General features: G+C 39.1%; 1 protein-coding gene across 3 annotated transcripts in view; it reads left to right on the forward strand.

Moving 5' to 3' along the window:
- Positions 1 to 18153, forward strand: part of Kcnip4 (potassium voltage-gated channel interacting protein 4) — a 1134333-nt gene that overhangs the window by 428752 nt on the left and 687428 nt on the right. The window lies entirely within an intron of this gene.

The raw sequence follows: 18153 nt of genomic DNA on the forward strand, positions 1-18153 counted from the left end.
TAACCTTGAGGGTGCACACACTTCTAATGAGCTTGTGCTCTGATTAGTCGTACGTGTGTGCACACACGCTCCCCTGCTGGAACTGCGGAGGAGATAAAGACTGATAGTGACTTGGATTGACTAATGGAGTGGAGTCAGAAATTACCTTCCGCTAAATGTCGCCTGGAAAACCATCCCTGTTACAGTGGGTTGGAAGTGATTTCAAGCACTGTGTGACTGGATGTTACTATCCTGTTGCTCCTAATGTATATTCCATCCTAAACCCCAGGACAGACTTTCCAGTGTTCAGATATTGTGTTAATTTTTCTGGAGGACCACAGCTACAAAAGAAATTTAGTGAAACCATACAGTTCTTAGTAAAAATGTGAATACCTTGAGCCAATAGGAAGGAAAATAGATGCCCTTAAGATGCCTGTTATCTCATAAATTACATACATTAGAATGAGTATTTTTTTTTTTTCAGAAATTCTAAAAGCCTACTGGTCTTGCACACAAAATGAGCCCGATAAACTACACAATGTTTGATAGTAGATAATTGGAATTTGCTTGATATTTAATATTGCTGAGCATCTGATTTGGTGATTTGGTTCAAAAAGCCTTGCTTGGAACCTAAGGAGACTGAGCAGAATGAATATCTACAGGTTATACATTTCTGTTTGTCAGAGAGCTATACAGAGATGATGCTTTTGTTTGAGCTAGGTGATTATAATTATCATTGTAACATCTGGCTTCAGCATAACTAAAACGCATTTCCTACAATTTGACATTCACCTCTTAGGAATTGCTCTCTTCAAGCAATAGTATTTGGCTCTAGCGCCACCCAGCGATACATTTCTTAATTGCATCCTGTTCATTGGGATGCCATCATAGTCTTGTACTTTTAATATACAAATTAAAGTCTATTAACAGCCAGAATGTTGAAACATTAATGAGACTATTTGAAACTTGCTGTCTGTGTAAATGTGTATTTTAATCATTGATGACTTTCACAGGATTTCAGGAAAAGATAAAAATATGCCATTGATTTTTTTTTCACATTCTGTTCTTCTATTCACTGTTAGCTAGTAGAAAATTTACAGTTGTATGTGTAACCTTTTCTCTGTTTGTGTAGGGTAATTCTCACTAGCGGGATTGATTGTGTAGTTTTGTTCAATTCACTTATTTGTGGGAAACACAAGAGTAAGCTAATGTAAACCACCAAAGATCATTCAAAATAGCATTTGGCATTAGGGGGAGGTGACAGAAATGGACGCAGCTTGTATGTACAGTCGGAATCACACAGCTGCGTTAGTGATTTAGATTTAGTAAGTACCGAAGGGTTATATGGAGACTTAACTAGAAATAGTGCTTTAAAAAAAAACTGCCCACTTAATTTCCACTGAAACACCAAGAAGCAAAAGCGGTTAGTATTATTGCTTTACACACTACAGGCCCTGTGAGCTGAATATTTTATTCAATGTCCTATGTCTACAGGGTGGCAGAACTGGGATTTCAATTACTAAGATGGCTCTTTTATCTATATTCTGAAATGTTTTCTGTTTTATTTTTTGCTTTATTTTTGAATATTTGTTTTGGAATCATGGAGTTTCTGGTGCCAAGCTTTTGGACTTTTCCAATTTTACTTTTTCTTTGAAAGAAATATCAGTTTCTGAAAATGTATCTTCAGCACCAGAGATTCTCTCTTCCATCTCTTTTATTCTGTTGGTGATGCTTACCTTGTGGTTCCTTATCTTTTCTCTAAGTTCTCCAGCTCCAGGGTTTTCTTTGTTTGTGTTTTCTTTATTGATTCTAATTCTATTTTTATGCCTTGCACCATTTACTTCATCTGTTTGAATGTGGCTTCCTGTCTCTGTATGATACCCTTTATTTATTTTTGTTGTTGTTGTTGTTCATTTCTTCTCTATATGCCACTAATTGTGAATCTGATTGTGTCTCTGGCTATATTTGCCTGTGTTTCTTTGAGAGCTTTGTTCACTTCCTCTTTATTTGCTTTCATCTGTGTGACAATTTCTTTAAGAGATTTGTTTGTTTCCTTTTTATGTGTCTCTAATAACTGAATAAGCATAACTTTAAAGTAATTTTCCTGTGTTTTTGATTAATTGGTGTATCCATTGATTTGGGGGGTTGCTAGTGAACCCATGATTTCCTGATTTTTGTTGTATTTTTGCCATCCTCTGGCCATTTGCTTATCTGTAACCTTCGCTGTTTGTTCTTGGATTCTGCAGTTCAGACTTGTACCATCTTTCTCTGGTGTATGGAGAATTCTCCAGGAAGATGAGAGAGGTCCAGCGGTTTTAGCTGGAGGAAAGTCCGAGGGGACAGAAGGACAAATGCTAGCAAGCTTGTGCGCGTGCATATGTGTGGAAGTGTGCCCTGAGGGACAGGGTGTTAGAGAATGTAGGGGCCTTCAGCGCTAGGGAGGGGCGCCTTGCAGGCACCAAAGGGGTCGCAGGCGCAAAAGGTATCAAAAGCGCTGGTGATGATCCAGGTGCAAATTCCCTGAGTACATCTGTGGCCTACAAGCCACTGGTTTTCTTCTCTAACTGAGCTCCAGGAGTTATTTGCCTAAACTTCACTGCTAGATCTGCAGAGCAAGGGCTTCAATGTCCCAAGAAATCCTCTGTTTCCCACAGTGGATGTGTGGGTGGGAGGGATCTGATGTCTGGCTGCTAGCTTAGAAGCACCCTGGATCTAAGGCTCTGTAGGCACTTGAGGGCGCACACACTCTCTAGCAGGTCAAATTGTAAAGCACAGGGGTTCCTCCTGTTCTCTGCTGGCCGGTTTGCACTTGTTGAGTCAAATGTGGCAAGCTGAAGCTCAGTCAGCTGGACTAGGGAGTCTAGCTGAGGCTACAGAACTGGAGTGTCCAGGTGCCTGCTGGGAAGTCCTGGGGAGCCACAAAAGTGGTCTACAGTCCCAGGTGGCCCAGTACCTGGTGTACCTGGGTAGTTGTGCAGGTTTGCTGGACTTTGGTGGCTCAACAGCCTGCTGTTTGCCACTGAGGGATTGGGCGGCCTATACAGTCACAGGCTGGAAGGCCCTGTGGAGTCGGTACTGTCCCTCACCAACGTGAGACCTGGGAAGGATTGTACTGTGGATCTGGGACTCGGCAGGGGGGTGCTCAGCGGGCAGTTAGAGCTGGCAGTCATGGCTGAGGAGCTAGGAGCCCCCCTCCTGCGGTCCCCAAGCAGTGAGTTCTGTAATCAACATCACTGGCGCTGTGGGTTGGCTCCCCCAAGGAGAAGGGAGGCCTGAACAAGGAAAGTGCCCCTCTCTGTTCCCAGAGAAGTCTGTGCCTGACCTGAATCTAAATGTTCTCCGCTCCTGTGATGTCCCCTCTCTTTCAGGAGCCACGAGGTTGATTTTCTGGCCTCAGTTGCCCCTCCACTCACCAATTTCAGAGTTTCAAATCCTCTGCCTCTTAAAAATGGTGTGTCCTGGTTGCCGCCATCTTGGATCCCCGCTAGTGCCAAGCTTTTAATTTTGTTTTCTACTGAAAATAAAAAGCCAGGAAATAGTCAAGATGTTCTTATACTTCAGAAGAAAAAAAAATCACCTGTAGGCCAATACTTATACGTCTGTACTTAGAGACATAGCACAGAGTATGATTTACCATTTGGTTATTGAATTCTTATTAATATAATTCAAATTTGTGTAGCAAGCAATACCCTTTTTTTTTCTTTCTTTTTTTTATTTTTTATTTTTTTTTATCAGTTACATTTTATTAACTCTGTATCCCAGCCATGTCCTGATCCCTCAATCCCCTCCCAGTCCCTCCCTCCCTCCCTCATCTCCACCGTGCCCCTTTCCAAGTCCACTGATAGGGGGGACCTTCTCCCCATTCATCTGATCCTGTTTTATCAGGTATCTTCAGGACTGGCTGCAAAGCCCTCCTCTGTGGCCTAACAGCACTGCTCCTCCCTTCGGGGGTGGGGAGACCAAAGAGCCAGTCATTGAGTTCCTGTTAGAAATAGTCCCTGTTCCCCTCACTTTGGGAAACCAATTGGTTACTGAGCTACCACAGGCTACATCTGAGTGGAGGTTCTAGGTTATATCCATACATGGTCCTTGGTTGAATGTCAGTCTCAGAAAAGACCCTGTGCCCAGATATATTTGGTCCTTGTGGAGCTCCTATCCTTTCCCCATCAGACTAACTCCCCTTCTTTCTTATGATTCCCTGTACTCTGCCAAAGGTTTGGTCATGAGTCTTTGCTTTGAAAACACTGCTAGTTAGAGTCTTTCAGATGTGCTCAGTAGACTCCTGTCATACGTTCAATGCACATCCCATCTGTCTTTCTAAATGAGGATTGATCATCTTACCCCATGTCCGCTCAATTGATTATCTTTTTTAGGTGTATAGATTTCATTATGTTTATCATATCTTATAGGTCTATATAAGTGAGTATATCCCATGTTTGTCTTTCTCCTTCTGGGATATTTCACTCAGAATGATCTTTTCTAGATCCCACCATTTGCCTGCAAATTTCATGATTTCCTCCTTTTTGATTGCTGAGTAGTATTCCATTGTATAAAAATACCACAATTTCTGTACCCATTCCAGCGTTGATGGACATCTGGGTTGTTTCCAGGTTCTGGCTATTACAAATAGAGCTGCTATAAACATGGTTGAGCAAGTGTCCTTTTTGTGTACTTGAACAAACTTTGGGTATATACCTAGCAGTGGTATAGCTGGGTCTGGAGGAAGCACTATTCAAGTCTCTGAAGAAAGAAATCGAAGAAGATATCACAAGATGGAAAGATCTCCCGTGCTCATGGATTGGTAGGATTAACATTGTGAAAATGGCCATACTGCCAAAAGCAATCTACAGATTCAATGCAATTCCCATCAAAATACCAACTCAATTCTTTACAGACCTTGAAAAAAAGATTCTCAGCTTCATATGGAGAAACAAAAAACCCAGAATCTCCAAAACGATCCTGTACAACAACAGATCATCTGGAGGTATCTCCATTCCTGATCTCAAGCTGTACTACAGGGCAACAGTAATAAAAACTGCATGGTACTGGCATAGAAACAGAAAGGAGGATCAATGGAACCGCATAGAAGACCCAGAACTAAATCCACACACCTATGAATACTCGATATTCGACAAAGAAGCCAATTCCATTCAATGGAAAAAAGACAGCATCTTCAACAAATGGTGCTGGACCAACTGGATGTCTACATGCAGAAAAATGAAAATAGATCCATATTTATCACCCTGCACAAAACTAAAGTCAAAGTGGATCAAGGACCTCAACATAAAACCAGATACCCTAAATCAATTGGAAAAAAAACTGGGGAACAGCCTAGAACTCATTGGCACAGGAGACAACTTCCTGAACAGAACACCAACAGCACAGGCTCTAAGAGCAACAATCAATAAATGGGACCTCATGAAACTGAAAAGTTTCTGTAAAGCAAAGGATACCGTCATCAAAACAAAACGACTGCCTACAGATTGGGAAAGAATCTTCACTAACCCTTTATCTGACAGAGGACTAATATCCAGTATATACAAAGAACTAAAGAAGCTGAAAAGCAGCAAACCAAGTAATCCAATTAAAAAATGGGGAACAGAGCTAAACAGAGAATTCTCGACAGAGGAATATCGAATGGCAGAAAAACACTTAAAGAAATGCTCATCCTCATTAGCCATCAGGGAAATGCAAATCAAAACGACCCTGAGATATCACCTTACACCCATCAGAATGGCCAAGATGAAAAACTCAAGCGATAACACATGCTGGAGAGGTTGTGGAGAAAGGGGAACCCTCCTCCACTGCTGGTGGGAATGTAAACTGGTACAACCACTCTGGAAAGCTATCTGGCGCTTTCTAAGACAAAGCAATACACTTTTAAATGTGTTTATTTAATTAAGATATAATTACATCATTAATCTCCTTCTTCTTCTCCCTAAAACTTCTCTCATGTCCTTCTCATCTGTTTCCTCTCAAATTTACGGTGTCTTAATTTTTATTAAGTATGTATGCATTCAAATACACTCCGCTGAGTCTATTTAATATTGCTTCTGTATACATGTTGCTAAGGCTGACTACTTGGGATTGGATAACTATTTAGGGATCTCAACCCTAGAAAATACTAATTCTGCATCTCTGTGGTCTTTAATTAATTATAGCTCTTCACCTAGAAGTGAGTGTGTAGGCTATCCCCCGTCTGTGTTGTCATGTCAACCGATGTGGTCCTTGTTCAGATCTTGTATAAGGTCCCACGTTGCTGAAATTCTGTGAATATAGCTTCCCAGTCATATCAATAAGGTAAGAACATTCAGTAGACCTACTGGTCATTTGCTTCTTAGAATCATTCCACACTTTTTTCTGTGATAATTTTTGAGCCTTAGGTACAGTGTTTATGCTGTAGGCATATGAAATGATGCCGAGCATGTCCTTGGTAATTCTCTGCATTTTGATTACTTCTGTGATTTTCTGTAATGGTCTCTGCTTGTGACAAAAAAAAAGTTTCTTTGATGAGGAGTGTGGGTATAAGGATGAGTGTTGGTAATGTAGTTAGTGATTATAATGGTTTAGGAAAATGGCAGCAGTAGGTTCTCCTCTAAGATCTCTGACCTCACTAGAAACAATATTTGATGATTTCATGTACCAACCATGATTTTCCTCCTGTTGGGTAGCAAGTGCAATGTGAGAGCTGTTCATCACCAGCAAAATAGAAAGTGCCACTTTGGCACCTACAGCTAGATTTTCTCATGACGGTCATAGGTACCATATCTGTGTAGGACTATTGATTGGTATCCCTCCTAACCGCATCTTGCATATCAAATTCTGAGAGTGTGACAGACAGTCACCAGAGGAAGCTTTTAGTAAGATCTAGCTTGAGACCTCTGAGTTCTGTCTGTGTCTAAAATGTGTGATGTTTCAATAATAGGAACTCATCTTCAGCCCGTAGAAGGCAACTAAAGAGGGCAACAGCAATAACCTGTGTTTTTCTGGTTAATAAATCCAAATGTAGTTTTGCATGCTAAAAGTCTTTGGCTCTTGCGGAAAATCATTGTCAGCCCAAAGAGAATAGCTTCACTTATACATACAAATACACACTTATATGTATTAAATATAAACTTAGGTAAAGATAAATGATTTCCCGTGGCTATTTCAAATAATCATGGTGCCTTTGTTCTTTTGTTTTATCTTTTCTCCATCTCTCTCTTGTACTGTTTTCCTTCTTCTCCAATTAAAGCCCTCACCAGTTCTCTCCCCCCATTTCTCCTTAATATACTATGTTTCATGTTAACCTTTGATTGTTTAGCATCCATCACAATTGAGAAATGCCGTGGAGATGCTAAGATAAGCGGAATCCATTATTTCTTTTTTGGGTATCCAGAGTTGGGAGGATTTCATCCGAAAAAAAATACAATAAAGAAATAATATAGATGAAGTATAGAGCAGAAAGCTACCTCTCCCCACATGACCTGGGAAAGAAAGGATATTTTGAGAGACTTTTGGAGAGAAAAATGAAATTTATCACAGAGAAAAGTGAGAATCCAAAATAATATATAGAAGAGAAAGTGGGCAGAGTTTTGTAATTAAGAAACACAGTGACATGAAGGAACTAGTTCAGCATTACTAGGCTTAAAGTAAGGGGAAGAGAGAGAGATGATAGCAGTTAAATGAAGCAATCATAAAGTTCTTTTATAACTCAGACTGAACTCAATTTCCTACATCCTGTCAATTTATTAGTGTGTATAAGCCCTCACTTTCCATCTTGTTTGAAGCCGGGATTCCTATAGTTGATAGCAGCATGTACCAGGCTAGCTGTGAGCTTCTCAGGATTTTCATTTTCCCAATCTCTCCTATTGCCCTAGGAGTGGTGGGATTGCAGATAGTGGCACCATGTCTATCATTACATGGTTTCTAAAGATCCAAATTAAGTCTTTATATTTTCTTTTTTTATTAATTACAATTTATTCACTTTGTATCCAAGCTGTAGCCCACTCCATCATCTACTCCCAATACCACCCTCAATCCCTCATCCCCTCCCAATCCTGTCCTCCCTCCCTTTTCTCCTCCCATGCCCCTTCCCCAGTCCACTGGGGAAGGTCCCACTGATAGGGGTGGTCTTTCTCCCCTTCCATCTGACCCTAGTCTATCAGGTCTCATCAAGCCTGGCTGCATTGTCTTCCTGTGTGGCCTGGTAAAGCTGCTTCCTCCTCAGGGGGAGGTGATCAAAGAGCCAGACACTGAGTTCACGTCAAAGACAGTCCCTGTTCTCATTACTAGGGAAACCACTTGGACACTGAGCAAACATGGGCTATATCTGTGCAGGGGTTCTAGGTTATCTCCATGTATGGTCTTTGTTTGGAGTATCAGTCTCAGAAAAGATCCCAGTTCCCAAATTTTTTGGTTCTGTTGCTCTTCTTGTGGAGTTTCTGTCTCCTCCAGGTATTTCATCTCCCCCTTCTTTCATAAGATTCTCTATACTCTGCCCAAAGTTTAGCTATGAGTCTCAGAATCTGCTTTGATACCCTGCTGAGTAGAATCTTTCAGAGGCCCTCTGTGGTAGACTCCTGTCCTGTTCCCTGTTTTCTCCCTCTTCAGATGTCCATCCCATTTGCCTTTCTGAATGCAGAATGATCTTCTTACCCAGGGTTCTCCTTCTTGCTTAGCTTCTTCAGGTGTACAGATTTTAGTATGTTTATCCTATATTATATGCCTAATATCCACTTATAAGTGAGTATATACCATGTGTTTCTTTCAGCTTCTGGGATACCTCATTCAGGATAATCATGTCTAGTTTCCACCATTTTCTTGCAAATTTCATGATTTCCTTGTTTTTGATTGCTGAGTAGTAATTATCTTACACTCATCAGAATGGTTAAGATCAAGAACTCAAGTGACAACACATGCTGGAGTGGATGTGAACTGGAACCCTCCTCCATTGCTGGTGGGAATGTAAATTTGTACAACTTTAGAAATCAATCTGGTGCTTTCTCAGAAAATTGGGAATAGTGCTACCTCAAGATCCAACTATACCACTCCTAGACATATATATTTTATATATATAAAATATAATACATTTTATATACCTATATATATAAAATATGCTCAAGTACACAACAATGACATTTGCTCAACCATGTTCATAGCAGCTTTATTCATAATAGCCAGAATCTGGAAAGAACCCATATTTCCCTCAACTGAGGAATGGATACAGAAATTGTGGTATATTTCCACAATAGAATACTACTCAGCAATTCAATACAAGGGTATCATGAAATTTGAAAGTCTTTATATTTTCAAGAGTAGTACTTTACCCACTGGACAATCTGTCTGCACAGATCTACAATTTTTGTTTGTTTGTTGATTGAGACAGGGTCTCTTTGTTAACCTTGGCTGTGCTGGACTCAATTCTTAGGCCAGGCTGACCTTGAACTTTCAGAGATCCACGTGCCTTTGCCTCCTGGAGTGTTGGGATTATAGGCATGTACCACTGTTCCAGGCTGAGATCCACATTAATTAACACCTTAGAATATTTTAATTCATTTTCAAATTCCTGGGTATTTCATTTTCTAACGTTTGGAGGTATTAACCTACTTTGTGCACACACTTTTGTCTGTGTATGTGAGTGAGTAGACATACACCATGGCAAAAATAAATGTCAAAAACAAGCTCAAAGTGTTACTTGAAAGATAAAACAGCCTTTTGAAGTAATGATTACCTTTATTAACTTTGAAATCAAAGGATGTATGCATACATTACTGTGTTTTACTTCAGAATGGCTGCATAAATGTTGGTTTTAATAAATTTACTGAAGATGAAAGAACTGTATCACGTTGTATAAATACCTAGAGATGTCCTTTATAACCTCAAGATACGTTTCTTATATGATGTCCAAATTACTTCCTGCTTTATATAAGCTTAGATTTCAGTATTTTACAAACAAACGTTATTTAATTTCTATATGAAGAACCTGTATTTTTTTTTTTTTGGTTCTTTTCCAGTAATTTGACAGTTAAAGTCTATTTCTTATGGTGTCACAAAGTTACACTAAATTTCAATTGTTAATAATTCAGATGCTGTGTCTGTGAGATTTCAATGAAATATTTGAGAAAGACCCTGGTATGCAAATAAGTGCTATTCAGTAGACTTAAGTGTGTCAGCTGGGGGCTGGGATTTTATTGTGTAAGTAGCAAAGGAGATTGATGGTCTCTTTGCTGCCTGTGGTTTTCCAGTTAGGTTTTACTATCTGCTTCTGAGCCAGAGACATTTTTTAATGTAATTTACTGTGTCGGGGATTGTCTTGCAAGAGAGACATGACTCAATTTTCCGGCCCATCCACAGTTTCTCTTTTTGTTCTTGTCTGCCCAACTGCCATTTCTGCAAGCTAACACCCAGGTTGTTAAACTGGATTTGATTTGATTCACTGAGGCTCTACCGACAAACTGTTGAAACAACAGACTAAGAAGTGACCAACACACCGGTCTTCTAATAGATTCTTTAAGTCTACACATCAATAAATTGCATTGCTACTAGACAGTCTACTCCCAAAGCAGAAAGGATCAAGTGTGTCGGCATATTGAGACTGTTCATGTCCTTGATTATTATCTACCTGTTTTCTTTTATTCATCCATCCATTTCATTCTCCATTTAGTTTAATTAATTGAGTTATATTTCTAGTTAAACATAAAAGACAAATGATTCTTTAAAAGGAGAGAATCAAGCATGGTCAAAAGCGGAACAAGGGAAATTTAAAAGTTGGTGTCATTTGAACTAACATTTTTCCTAAAAGTTTGAAAGTTTTTCTCATTTGAAATTTTGAATATCATGTGTGTGTGTGTGTACTTATGTATATATTATATTTTAATATCAAAAATAAATATTTTATATTCCTTAATATCTAAAATAAATAGTGCCAAGATAATAACCAAATCTCTAATATCTGAAGTCTTTTTTCATGTTGACTTTCCTTAGGTAACCTACATCTTCCATTGTAGATTTGAAATCTTGTTCCTACTGATGGTATTTAGATATTTTTTCTGCAATGTCTTATTCTTCTTACTAATATTCATTCAGTTTGTAAGGATTTATAGCTATACTCTACCCATATTTTCAAAGTCATCACATGATGATTACAATAAGAATGAAAATAAAGAATCATTTGCCAAGTATCATGTGGTGAGGCATGCCTTTAATCCCAGTACCCAGGATGCAGAGGCAGGGGGGTCCTATAAGTTACAGACAAACCTGGTCTACAGAGCTAGTTCTAGGCCAGCCAGGGCTGTCATCATCCTCCCCCAAAAAAAACAAACAAAGTCTCATTTGCCCTGATTCAGCTGTGAAGCCACTACTATAACAGGTTCTCAGGATATAAAGATAGATATCGCCGCTTGGAAAGACTTTCATTACTCATTAAAGAATTTCCCACAAGGCTTCTGGCATACATGGGTAGGTTACCTGGTTTTTGGACAAGGGTTCTTATTATTATTGGATGTCTAATGGTTGCTTTCATTTCTAATAAGTACGTGTTTACATTTTATGGGTTATATGACATTTCCTTTGAAATAAACATGCAAAAGTGAAATCATGAGTTGGTTTGAAGAAAAATATATCAAAAACTTTTTTTTTTTTTCAATGCAGTTTATTCAGGAACATTGAACAATCCTCGGACCCCGGGGAAAGCCAGCCCATAGCTTAAATAGCCTCTGGGTAGCCAACCCAGGCATGCCACGGGGGCAATGCAGATAGGTCCACATACATGGAAGCAAGCCAGATCCTCGGCCTTAGCCAAATGTGGATTTGTTCGTGACAGAGAGCACTCACCATCGGGAAGGTGGAAGGCGGAAACCAGCTCCATCTTTAAGGCATAGCATTCCGCAGCTCTCTACAGTTCCCCCTTTTTGTTTTAGACGCATCAGGCAAGAGTAGAGGTCTGATCTCTGATATTAGAAATAAATTGGGACTTTGTACAGATGTTCATTTAGGTGTCATCCACCCAAAGAGCTCGGACACCACCACTGCTAGTTCTAGAACTGACGCAGGATGTTCCAACGAGGGGTTAAGGCTTCTCATAATATTTCCTATAAGCCCACACCTGTTTGTCTATATCTCCCATTTTTATTCATTATTAGCCAGATAGAGCCAAGTAATTGTGGTAATGATACTTGCTTTTTTGCCCAATGCTGGAATGCTAGTAAAGTTAGGTATGCCCTGGTTACTCGCATGCCTCACTGCGTGCCTATGCCCATTGATGCCCCTCACGCTATGACTCTCTTCAGACAGAAAAGGGATCTTGGAACTACAGCCACCATTGTTACTACCATCTCATTGACGGCTGTTGGAGCTACCACCAGGGCATTAGCCATGAGTCATACTGGGCAGACTGCTCAGACCCTGAATAATCATTGAGCCAATGTAGCTCATGCCTTAGTTGTACATAAAGGAATTAATGCTCAACTAAAAGGAAGCTTGATGGTGTTCAATCAGAGGATTGACCTCTTGCAGGAAAAACTTTAAGGAAATTTTATTAGCGTATGGGATGGGCGTAAAGGAGTCATAATCAATGGCATGACTTTGACCTGCATATTCATAAAGCATTATCAGAGTCATAGACAGTAGAAAGAATGGGTTATCATGTAGTTGTGGGCTTATTATAGTTTTAGATGAAGAATGGGGGCAAAGTAGTTGGTGTGTAATCAAGGAAGGGTAGAGTGAGTAGACCTCCAAGGTCAGGCTTGGGAAATGAGTCGAGTCGTATTATGTTGTGCATCAGTAAGAAAGAAGTGGGGATAAAAATAGTGATTCTAAAGCCTGAAAAAAATTAAAAACATAATTTGAGAAACCACAAATAATTTTATGAGGATGATAAAGAAAACAGAGTAAGAGTGGTAATGATGAGAGTGAACTGTTATCCAAACACTATTCTACTTACTTACTGTGCACTAGCTCATCTCATCTTGCTGCTAATAATGTGAAACTTGGATTTTACTAACATGTTCAGGTAATGTCTCATCATGCCAGTGTATATTTCTTCATCAAGTATGTTCATTGCCTATGCTTTAGTGAAGAGAAAACTTCAACATAAGAAAGCTGAATTATGTGTTTATTATTGTGCTGTATTCAACTTATGATTCTAGACCAGGTAATCTCACTGAAGGAAATAAGACTTTATCCTGTATGCAGTAAGAAACATCTGGATTAGGATAGCAGCAACAGCATAGTCAGATAGGTTCTGTGTACATCACTCTGGCTGCAGTTTGCTGAATAGGCTGAAATAGGTTGATTCTGGAGATCAGCTAACCTAGAGTAGTCAAGGCATAATGTGGGAGCCAAGAAAAGATCAGTTGTGGTTGGACTTTGCTGGGTATCTAGCACATCAGTAGACTCTAGCTAGCACCTGTTTCTCTTCAGTCCTTGAGAAGACAAACACTGGTTCTGTGGCTCAGGCTGAAGTATCTTCAGAACTCTATCATCAGAATGGTAAACCACTGCTCCACTCTATATGCCCCTGTTTGCCTCAGCTCAATCACCCAGATACATTTGTCTTTCTTTGGCCATGTGTAGTTTTATCCCCAGTTTCCCTGTTTTCCCACACAGGGGCAAACATCCATTTGACAGAAAATAAAATTACATTAGATAACACAAGACTTTAAGAGACATTTTAACCATGTGCCATCAACTTAGTTATATTTTCTTAATTTGTGTTAATCTTTTCATACCATTGATTTATATTGGAAATGTTTCTTAAAAGGTGGTCTTGGAACATAAGCATCAGATAAAGCTTATACTATCTAGACTATTAAACTCTACCCATAGACTTCTATAATAAGAATGTATGGCTGCAAGCAATATTATTGCACTATTATTTTATTTTTGTATGTTAATGATTGACCCCACTTTGAGAATAACAATATGGTACCTCCCTGTACTGAAATGATATTTTAATGGAACCATTACTTGTCTTTACTTTAAACTCTGTGTAATTCACACTTTATATTGTGGAAGAAATAAGGAATAAATTAGTTCTCCTTTAGCAGGAAACAACACTGTAGAAATAAACCTATGCTCATAGTGTAAAAGGATGCTTAGCTCTCTGGGCTGTGTATGGACTTAGTCTGTGTCACAGGATAAAGAGATTAGTGTTAACAACATGCAATATTAACCATGAAACATGAATCTTTCTTCTAGCCATTATTTATCAGAAGTAAAAATGAGATGATGATAATAAAAATCTTCATACTGGCTTCATAATAAACAGTCTCTTCTGATGTGTAATAGAATAGAAAATGAAATCTTTTCTGTTTATCTGTTTGGACTCTAGCTTTGGAGTGCAATATTAAAGCTGCCACAGAACCTCTGTGCAAATTACTAAGAGATTGTCTAAATGATGGCTTAAACTCTCATTCACTCTGTTAAACAACAGGTGAGACTTGAGGAATGCAACTTGATGTTATGATAGTGAGTCTTAGGTCTGTCTATTCAGATTCTTGGTTTTTCTCCTAACCTCTATATTTGTGAAGAAGGTATTACCATTCAAACAAAACATGCAGTTTATGAAAGGATATCTCCATGATCCTGAGTTGTTTGCTAGGTGGGCATAGAGTAGGCTGTTGTTCATCCTGAAATTGATTAAGATGCAAAATGTAAGGGATACTATAATGAAATGTACGAACACTTCTTCACAAAGCCTGAAAATACTTTTAAGAGGTACTAGTGTGCATGCACATAAACATAATTCGGTCCCTTGTTTGCTCTGTGGGTAGCTGTCTAGGAGTTTTTGATATAGAGTGCATATAGGAAGAGAATGCAGTTGCTAAAGTCGCTGCCATTGGTCCATCAGGATAAATGTGTATCTTAGAAGATTTTCACAACCAGTATAACATGTCTTTCAAGATACCCCCAGGATCATAGACCCAGTATTTTAGAAGCTGTCTGGCAGGCCCAAGCAAACAAAAAGTAAAAGACCCAAGCCTTGTGGCTAGTTGATAAATAACACCCTGTCATAGAAAAGAAAGTACTATGCAATGGGAAGATCTTTGTCTGTCACAACAGAAAGTCTGCTAAAGAGGATGTGAAAGCTAAGGCAGTGAACTCACACAATAAAGCAAGGCTACCTGCTTATGCTCCCATCATCTCATTTTTCACTGTGACTATACACATCTGAAATATCAGTCAAGATGAAGAGGCCAAAAAAGAAAACAACATGGACTTATCTGTTCTACTGAAGCTCCTTGGGACTGTACTAGAGACCAGTGTATTTACTAGCCTGTTTATAATGCTTTCTATATACAGCTAAAACTTGAAATGAGACTCTTCTTAAAAAAATAATTTCTTCTTGAGTTGGGAAATTCATAAACTTATGTAGAGGTGAGGAAGATAAGCAAAACATATCAAGGGAAGAATATGAAGAACTGTAAGTCTATTTCTAGCATACCTCAAGATATTAAGACCCTGAAATGAAGTAGCTATGCATAGATCCACTTCATGCAAAACAAAACTTTGTAATAAATTCAGTGATATATACCAATAAGGACATTTGTATATATGCTAAAAAATTCCTAAGGAATAAGTTCATAGAATACTTTTAGTGATAAATGTATTCTGTTTACTAATCTTAGTATTTAGTCATTTTTGTTTAATATGAGTAAATATCCACATTAGGTGAAACCTCAGTAACTGAATGTCTGCTGTAAATCAAACACTTTCTTTCAAACAACTGTCTTCAAAAACAGAGGCATTTGGGATTATCTATTCTTAGAGCTTAAATGACCACTTCCAAGATTGTGAGACAGGGGAATGATATCAAAGACGGACTTTTTTTCAGCCAGGCTATAATTTTGCATTCTTTTCATGTGTATTGTTTTTATTTAAAAGGATTTTCCCCTGAATTGTACAGTCTTTCTCGAGTTTTCAATTTTTAAGTTAATGGCCAGTTAACTAATGCTTGCCTTATGCAAAACAGCACCCAGGCCTACTCCACTGTAAATCTTTTTTAGTTGTAAATTTTTTTAGTTTAATTTTGTTTATATGTTTATTTAGTACAATTTTTTCACTTTGTATCCTGGCTGCAGCCCTCTCCATTGTCTTCTCTGAGTCCTGCCCATGCTCCATCTTCTGAAGCATGCAGTTTCCCTAGTTCCCTGATGGGGGAAGACTTCCTCCCCTTCTATCTGACCCTAGCTTATCAGGTCTCATCAAGGATGGCTTCCTCTGTGGCCTGGCAAAGCTGCACCTCCCAGGGGAAGTGATCAAAGAGCCGACTACTGAGTTCATGACAGAGACTTCTGTATCCCTTACTAGGAAACCCAGTTGGAAACTGAGCAGCCAATGGGCTTCCTTTGAACAAGGGATCTAGGTCCTCTCTATACATCATCCTTGGTTGGAGTATTGGTCTCTGTAGGACCCCCTGGTCCCAAGTATTTTGACACTGTTGTTCTCCTTGTAGAGTTCCTGTCCCCTCCAGGTCTTTCTATCTCCCTCTTTTTCCATAAGGATTTTAGCTCTCTGCCCAAAGTTTGGCAAGTTTAGCTTAGAGACTCAGTATTTCCTTCAATACCTCCATGGGTATTTGTAATAGCCAGAATCTGGAAACAACCTAGATGTCCCTCAAGGGAGGAATGGATACAGAAGGTGTAGTACAATTACACAGTGTGATACTACTCAGCAATTAAATACAAGAAGTCATGAAATTTGCAGGTAAATGGTGGGAACTAGAAAAGATCATTGGGAATGAGGTAACCCGGAAGCAGAAAGACACATATGATATGTACTCACTTATAAGTGGATATTAGCCATATGATATAGGATAAACATACTAAAATCTGTTTACCTAAAGAAGCTAAACAAGGAGGACCCTCAGAAAAATGCTTAATCCTCATTCAGTTGGACAAACAGGATAGACTTTGGAAATAGGAGAAGTCAAAGAACAGAACAGGAGCCTTCTACAGAGGACCTCTGAAAGACTCTTTCCATTACAAATCTTAATATTTGCCCTGATGTCAACTAAATCATAAAATAGAGGTAGCTTTTCAGCACAGTTTATTTCTTGCTTTTGCAAAGCCCCATTTGCTGTTTCTGAGATGCAGATAACTCGATTTCAAGTGTCATTTCAGAGATTCAGTCATGTTGGACCTTATAGCCTCACTATCTTCAACATATGGCTTCTAAAGTCATTACCAAAGTGGAAGAGATAATGCTGGGAAGTCTGTGTGAACACACAAGAGTTTACATGGCTTCCACCTGTCTTGGCCTAGTTGCAAGGTCATCTGGATGAGAGAGGTCAGTATCTACTCAATCTTATGTTTTCTTGTAGTGTCCTCTGGCTCCTACATTCCTTCCCCTCAACTCTTCCATAGAATTTCCTGAGCTCCGCCTAACGTTTGGCTGTGGGTTCCTCCATCTGTTTCCATCAGTTGCTAGATGAATCTACTCTGATGAAAATTTGGCTAGGCACCAATCTACAAGTATGACAGAATATCATTTCATTGACATTGAATTTTTTCTCCACTGGTGTTAGCTTCTATCCTAGGTCTCTGGGTCTAGTTCAGTTAAATCGGCAAAAATAACAAGTATGCTACGGAAATTATTTGCTGACTGACATAGCATTTAGAGGTTTGATAATTAAAAAGTAAAGTTTTTCCAAGAGCTAATATACTTTCCTCTTTTGGAAAACACAAGTTTTGAGAATATTGTAGAAGGGTGTTATAAACCATGGCTGGCAGGCTCTTATCTGGGGTTCTGTGTAGATGTGTTTTTCTTTCCTCAGATGAGGGGATGAGATGACAGCCATTTCCAAGCCTTTCTAGCTCTTTCTGAATTCTCATTGCCTGGTTCAACTCAGCAGTTCTGGCCCAAACTCCTCTACAAGCTGACAGATTCAAACTCTCAAACCTTCCCTCTTCCCCTCCCCCTTCTTCTCCCTCTCTTCTTTTCCCTGTATCCCCCTCTCTCAGTGCTGCTCTTAAGTCACCTCTCTCTCTCCCATTCTGATGATGGTTGGGAGTATCCTATCTCTGACTCATTCTGTGAAATTTTTCTCTAGATGTCACTGTCAGACATGGCTACTTCCTTATATAACATAACCTTACCTTCATTGTTTAAGATTAAAGGTGTGCACTAAGGGTCTATCTGAATTCCAACCAGATTATACCGTAATCCAGGTTATGTATGGATCCCAGCCAGATT

This window comes from Meriones unguiculatus, chromosome 12, assembly GCF_030254825.1.
Source record: "Meriones unguiculatus strain TT.TT164.6M chromosome 12, Bangor_MerUng_6.1, whole genome shotgun sequence".
Lineage (NCBI taxonomy): Eukaryota > Metazoa > Chordata > Mammalia > Rodentia > Muridae > Meriones > Meriones unguiculatus.